Genomic DNA, 6,066 nt, shown 5'->3' with positions numbered 1-6,066 from the left:
AGGCTCAGGGGCAAACGTAAGATACAAAACACAGGACAGTTCTAGGCTGAACTCCTGGGATCAGCTGGACAGTAACCCAGCTGAGAGAGGAGCTTCTCAGCATGGGAACCAGGAACCAAATGACAGTCTGCCCTGATCAACCTGCCCACCCCCTGTCAAGTCTGTGCTTTACCGGGAAGCAGAAGAACCAGGCAGGGTCCTGGCTCAGGCCGTTGGAGCCATGGATATAGATATATGTGGGTGCCAGCTACCTGGTCCAGTCCCTGTGGTGCCCCATGGGGACAACTGCTCTAAAATGTGGGTTCAAGGCTCTCACTCCTCTGAGCCCTTCCTGGAATTCTGAGAAGGGCTCATTCCCCAGGAAGTTTCTCTCCCGGCGGGGGGGGGGGGGGGGGGGGGTGGGAAGCCCGTGAGGAAGAAGCTGACATTTCCCAAGGGGAGGAAGTGACCTTTGCTCTTTAAACTTCCCCAAATTATAGTGAAGATCTGTCATCTGCCATCAGCAGGCTGAAACTCACTATGATCAGGAAAGAGAAGCTTGTTTAAGGGCCCTTCATGGCCCCTGAGAGTGAATCCTGGCTGAGGAATGCAGGGGACAAGTTGAATGGGAAATGTCCCCTACGTGAGTGCCTGCTTCAGAAGAGTTTGCTCTCACTGCCCCGTGATACTGTTGAAGCACGAAGCCACTTAGAATGAGTTTCACAGCAGGGTGTTGGGGCACAAGGGCCCATTCAGCCCTGTGCTCGAGGACTTCCTCTGCCACTTCACAAGGCAGGAGTCCTGGAAGCCAAGATCCTAGGTTGGCCTGAAAGCCCAGGCCCCTCCATGCAGCCCTGTCTTCTTTTGCACACCCCTCGGGGCACCATAGGACCCTCGGTCCCACGTATGCACCCACGTGGAAGTCTGTGACCTCAAAGCCTTGGCCTGTCTTCTAAGTTCCAGCTGCAGTACTGTGCTCAGAGGTCCTCTTAGCCCTGAACCTGAATCTGACATCCAGTCCCTTCCCACTCCACCCCCTTGCAGCAACCCACTGTCTGTGTCCTTTCCTCACGCCATCCAGCCACAGAGGCCTTCACCTTGCCTTCCGCACTAGAATAAACTTCCTTCTTTCCTCTCCCTCCACCTACTGCCCTGATCTCCAAATCCAGCTCAAATGTCACCTCTTTCAAGATTTCCCTAAGGCAGGACCAGCTACATACTTTAGGGGACCCAGTGCAAAACTAAAATGTATGGGAAAAAAAAGAAGAAAATGAAAATGTATGGCCCCCTTGTGCAAAAACTATTTAGAATTTCAAGACCGTGACAACAGAGCATAAAATCAAGAAAGGCCCTTCTAAGCCTTGAGTGCACAATTCATATGCCCTGGACCCACCCCCGTATTCCCCTAGAACTTCCCTGGGACCATGTCACCACCCACCCTGGATGAAAGGGCTTTATGTATATGTCAATTGTCCCCTCTAGACTGTGAGCTCATGGGGAAAGAGGCTCATGGGTGTGTGTCCTAGAGGGTGCATTACCAGACCTTGAACTTTGAGCGGGGCTCAATAAATACCAAATTGCCAAGCATTCATTGCCTTGGCAGTTTGTATATTTGCGAGTGTAAAGTGAGACCAGCAGGTGGCACTGTTTCCCTCCCAAGAATTAAGTTTTCGCGTATCCTTAGAGAACTGTGAGGGTATTAAAAGATAATCTTCACATTTTCACACTGTCAGGATGGGAACCCTAGGGTTGAGAATCATTGCTCTAAGCCCATATTCCCCACTCGTTTTACAGACGGGGAAACTCAGGCTCGGAGAGAAGGCCCATGAAGCTCCAAGAGCACGTTGATAGCAGAGCCTAATTTAAGTCCTATACTCCTAATGCTAAATCTGGGACTCTGAGGTTCTCACAGAGTGAGAATAAAGCCAAAATCTCTGTTCTAAAATCTCCTAGCTTACCAGCTCTCATGTTGCCTGAGTTTCCACCATGAACTACTAGTCTACATGCTTAAGCATTGACTTTTCGGTTTCTCGCTTTCATTTGTTTCTTTTAAGTGGGGCTTCCCCAAAGAGTCTCACATTAACCACAGTGTGGGTAAAATTCTCAGACACCTTCCTCCCTGGGTTAGGATGTAGACTGCTGAGTGCACAGACCCAGAAGACAGAGAGGGAGGGGGGAAGCAGCCTTATTTGATGGGAATAAAACCAATAAGATAATATCCACTAAGTTTTCCAAGAGTCATCCCTGACCATACTTACCAAAAAAAAGGCCCTCCAGGCAGGCTTGGCTCTCTTCCTGACCCCAAGGGACAAAGGCAGGCGGGGCAGTATTGGCATAATAATGCTTTCAGTGGGCAAAGTGGTCAACACCTGCCATAGCTGGCTGATCGCCCCAGAGGCAGGCAGAGTTCTAGGGGAAGGCAGAGCCTTGTGGCCAAGGTCTTTATGGTTTCATTACATGGGTTCTAAATGGGTTCGATTATAGAGTGCTGAGGTAGAGCCCACTCTACCAAGCTCATTCCCAAGCCTTCATCTGGTTCAAAACATCCTCCTCCCCAACGCTGGCTGGTGCCTGGAAGAGTGCATCCCTGCCTCATCCAGGCTAGGGGTGTCCTAGGCTTGGCTGATTTTGTCCTGGTTGTGTGTGTGTGTGTGTGTGTGTGTGTGTGTGTGCGCGCGCACACTTCTTCTTCCCACACTAATTACTCATATGTATTTTCAGAAGAATCACCTTAAGATCCAGGAATGCAGTTCAAACAGTGGCTTTCCAGACAACAACCCATCTTGGAAACAAAGTTGTGTGTTTAAGCCAGGCACATTTGGCAAGTTCAAGTCACTTAACCTCTCTGTGCTTCAGTTCCTCCTTCTGTAAAAGGGGAAGTATTTGTTTCACGGGATGTCGTGAGGAATAAAATAACCAATATATGTAAAGCAACAGGGCCTGGCCCACTGTAACCACTTTCTGTGGGACAGTTGCTGTCATTGTCGTTACTCCAGAAATATTTTTACAGATGATCCAGACTCTGCACTCCCCTCCATTTGGCAGATGGAGAAATTGATTGTCCAGAGGGAGTAAGTGACCTGCCTGTATCGGTTGTCTATGTTGTGTAACAGACTACCACAAACACAGCAGTTAAAATAACACCCATTTATTGCCCTTACGGTTTCCATGGATCGGGAGCCCAAGCACAGCTTAGCTGGGTTTTCTTTTTTTTTTTTTTTTTTTTTTTTTTTAATTTTTTTTCAACGTTTTTTATTATTTATTTTTGGGACAGAGAGAGACAGAGCATGAACGGGGGAGGGGCAGAGAGAGAGGGAGACACAGAACCGGAAGCAGGCTCCAGGCTCCGAGCCATCAGCCCAGAGCCCGACGCGGGGCTCGAACTCACGGACCGCGAGATCGTGACCTGGCTGAAGTCGGACGCTTAACCGACTGCGCCATCCAGGCGCCCCTTAGCTGGGTTTTCTGCTATGGGTCTCCCAAGGCCATAATCAAGGTGTGAGCCGGGGCTGACAGGGCGGTCTCTCGGAGGCAAAGGGTCCTACTCCAGGCTCACAGAGTTGTTGGCAAAATTCACATCCTTGTAGCTGTAGAACTCATGGAAGCTTGCTTCTTCAAGGCCAACAGGAGAGCATCTCTCTTACCAAGAAGGTTCCGGATCCTCTTATTATCGCTTTCAACTGATTAAGCTTGGCCCACCCAGGGTAATCTCCCCTTTTAATAACTAAAAAAATCAACTAATTTGGGACCTCAATTACATCTGCAAAACCCCTTTGTCTTTCCCGTCTGATGTAACCCAATCATAGGAGTGGCATCCATCATGGTTACAGATCCTGCCCACATTCAAGGGGAAGGAATATACTGGTGTATACAACAGGAGGTAAAAATCTTGGGGGCCATCTTAGAATTCTGACCATCCCATCCCCCAAAACTACATAGCAAATGATTTCCAAGGAGGAATCTATTTGGCCTGTAGGCCTCCCAATGCCCCATGAAGAATGGCCCCATATAGGGGTCAGTGCTTCTCTGGTTTCAGAAAAGATGGCAGGATCATGAGCAAAAAAGGCTCAATATTGTCTAAATCCACTTTGCATCCTGTGCCCAATTCTCAGAAATAATATTATACCAAGTCCCACTCAGAGTCCACTCTCTAGATAAATTAAGTCCTGTGCAGAGTTGACCAGAAACAAGGCTATAGTAACCAGCCTTTGAGATGGCTTCTGAGGAGTCTTGCCTCCTGAAGGTATTCCTGCCCTTCCCTTCTGCAGTCTCCTTTCGCGATGAATATGGCTGACCTGTGTGACCAATAGGATAGTGTGGAAGTAACAGTGAGTGACCAAAGGCTTGGCCATAAAAGGCATTGGAGCTTCCACCTGGCTCTCTAGGATCGCTTTCTGGGAAAAGCCAGCCGCTATGTAATGAGGACATTAGCCCTCTGAGGGTCCACATGCCAAGGAACTGAGGCCTCCTGTCAACAGCCAGCATCAACCTGCCAGACATATAAGTGAGCCATCCTGGACGTGGACCCTCCAGCCCACTCAAGCTTCTCGATGCTCTGGCCCAGGTCAACATTTTGACTACAACTTCATGAGACAACTACCTAGCTCAGTTGCTCCCACCTTCCTGGCCTGCAGACACTATGTGAGACAGTGGTCAGAAGCCCTGAAATTTGGGGATAATTTTACACAATAGATAACCCAGGGGCCTTGTGGAGCTTCTGTCTCACCCAAAGATGGCGCTGATGAGAATGAAGTGCTTTTAGTGAGCACTTACAGTACTCTAGGCTCCGACCTACCTCCCTGTAGGCTGTTGGAGCACAAGGTAGCAGCTATTAAAAGCTGAAATCCCAAGTCGAAAGGTCATGACCCACAGTCTTCATCACCCAACACAGACCTAACAGAAATTTCTGCGACAATGGAAATGCTCTGTATCTGCACTGACTGAGAGAGTAGTCAGCAGCTGCATGTGGCTACTGACCGCTTGAGATGTGGCTAGCACAACTGAGGAACTGAAATTTCGTTTCTGAAAATGTGTTTAAATGGAAAGAGTCACCTGTGGCCGACAGCTACTATAGTGGACGGCCCAGGTCTAACAGATGCAAGGAAGGACCTTCTGCAAGAATCAGGTTATAAAGAACAGGGAGCCCCACTCAAGCTTCACGGAGCTCAGGCAAACAAGGTGTGGCGGGGGCCCCCGGAGACCAGACTTGCTGCTTCGGGGGGTGTTTGTAGGTCCCGAGCAGCATCTGGAGCCCAAATGCCTGGGTTCAAACCCCACCTCTACTGTTGGTAAGCTGTGTCACTTGGGACAAGTAACCTCTTAGCTGTGGTGTCCCCATCCATATAACGGGGATACTAACAGACCCTACTCTGTGGAACTGTTGTGCCGATAAAGTGGGTTCAGGTATGAAGCAGAGACGGCATGGGTTCTGGCACATGCATGTGACACGAGGATTTGCTTCTACTAATTCCTCTGTATCCTTCCCCCAACCCCAGCCAAGCACTGGGTGATGTGATACCAAAGGAAGATGACCAAAGCCCAAGGCCTTGGAATTAAGGTTTAACCCTGCAGATGAGCTAAGGGCAGGTTCCCCCCTTGGCAAAAAGGCTCTTACCAGGATTGAGAGAGGCATCAATGGGGTTTGTCCAGACCCGACTACTGTAGTGCTTGTAGAAGCCACGCAGGTGACACGAGTGAAGCAGGTAAAGACTGTGGCAAAGCAGAAAACCCACATCCAGACAGGATCCTCCCTGTCAGCAACTTTCAATTGTTGCCATGCAGCCGGAGAGGAGCCAAATCTTGAGTTTTTCCCAGAAGAAGCAGGGAATCTGGATTTACATGGGGAACATCCTCACTTCTATGGTTAGCATCTAATCCAAGGATTTTTGTGGGTTTCTTTTAAAGTTTATTTATTTTGAGGGAGAGATTGAGTGAGCAGGGGAGGGGCAGAGAGAAACGGAGAATCCCAAGCCCCAACACGAGGCTCAATCCCACGAACCAGGAGATCATGACTTGAGCCTAAACCAGGAGTCAGACGCTCAACTGACTGAGCCACCCAGGAGCCCCCACCACCCACCTTGTTTGTTT

This window comes from Panthera leo, chromosome A3, assembly GCF_018350215.1.
Source record: "Panthera leo isolate Ple1 chromosome A3, P.leo_Ple1_pat1.1, whole genome shotgun sequence".
NCBI classification, from domain to species: domain Eukaryota; kingdom Metazoa; phylum Chordata; class Mammalia; order Carnivora; family Felidae; genus Panthera; species Panthera leo.
Note: the sequence above shows the minus strand (reverse complement) of the source record.